The sequence below is a fragment of the Formica exsecta genome, unplaced genomic scaffold, assembly GCF_003651465.1.
Source record: "Formica exsecta isolate Colony F162 unplaced genomic scaffold, ASM365146v1 scaffold365, whole genome shotgun sequence".
NCBI lineage: Eukaryota > Metazoa > Arthropoda > Insecta > Hymenoptera > Formicidae > Formica > Formica exsecta.
In genome coordinates this window covers 585562-586791 of record NW_021850897.1, presented here as the reverse complement: position 1 = coordinate 586791, position 1230 = coordinate 585562, and positions in this window count along the sequence as shown.

The following is a 1230-nucleotide window of genomic DNA, read 5'->3' as shown; positions in this document are numbered from 1 at the left end:
AAAAAATTGATCACGCGAATCTCTTCTCGAGGAATATGAAGCTGGAGGAAAGTGCGATAATTTTCGAATGCCTCGAGGAAATTATACAGATTTCTTGCATAAAATCGCTTTGAAGATGTGTACCTCAAAGAATATCTTTCTTATTACAAAGTGAAGTCGTGGAGAGAAGAAAAATTAAGTAGAAGCGACGTTGCCGACCGTATTGTCGGCATTGGCCAATTACCTTCCTTTTCCGCCGCGCTCTTTCCTTATCGCTCGAATTTTCTGTCTAACCGTAGATAGATGAGGAAGGAAAAAAGAGAGAGAGAGAGAGAGAGAGAGAGGGGCGGAGGAGAGGGATCGCCAAGGGACAGGGAAATGGATGAGGAATAGAGTTCGCTCGCGCTTCGCCTCCCGTTTACTTGCCAGTTCTTATTCGGTCGAGCGGTCGAGCGTCGTCTCCTCATTCAGCCAAAGTCTAATTAAAGTGCAGCTGCAAGTTAAATTAAAACACGATAATGTTGCCGCGAGAGAAAGAGAGAGAAAGAGAGAGAGAGAGAGAGACACACACACACAGAGCTTCTCTCCGCGCACCCTTTCCTCCTTCTTTCCCCGGTGACCGAACTTAAGCAGTCGCGCTCCAATCGTCCCGCATCATTTACGAACTCCTCGAAGAAGTTCGGCCACGAGTTGTTAAATACCCGAACCAACTCTCGGCGCGTACCGTTTCGCACGTGCGCCCCGTTTCTCTGTTTCTCTCTCTCTCTCTCTCTCTCTCTCTCTCTTTCTCTCTCGTGTGCGCATGAATAACATAGCCTCGGAAGGAACTAATCGCGCAATATTCATAAACTCTATCGAATGAGATTATTTCGCGCTGCGAAAGAAACCAGAAGCGAAAAGTAATTTTCGCATAAACTATCTATTGTATCAATTACAAATCAATTCTCCGTGTAATCAATATTATATATATAAGCCTATAATCTATAATGAACGTTATACTCTTTAATAGAAGAAGCGACGATTTAATGCTCTCAAAGCTTTTTAATAAAATATTCAACAATGAATTTTTTTACGAGTTTACGATGATTAACAAAGACATCGCATAAAGTTACGAGAATATAATTTTTTGATACTCGTAAGTAAACCGGATTTCCCTCTCGTCGATAATTTCGCGCGATCGATCGAAGGGACATAAGACAGTTCGTGTATCACGTCGAGACAAGAAAAATCGTCGAGGATCGGAGGGGGAGG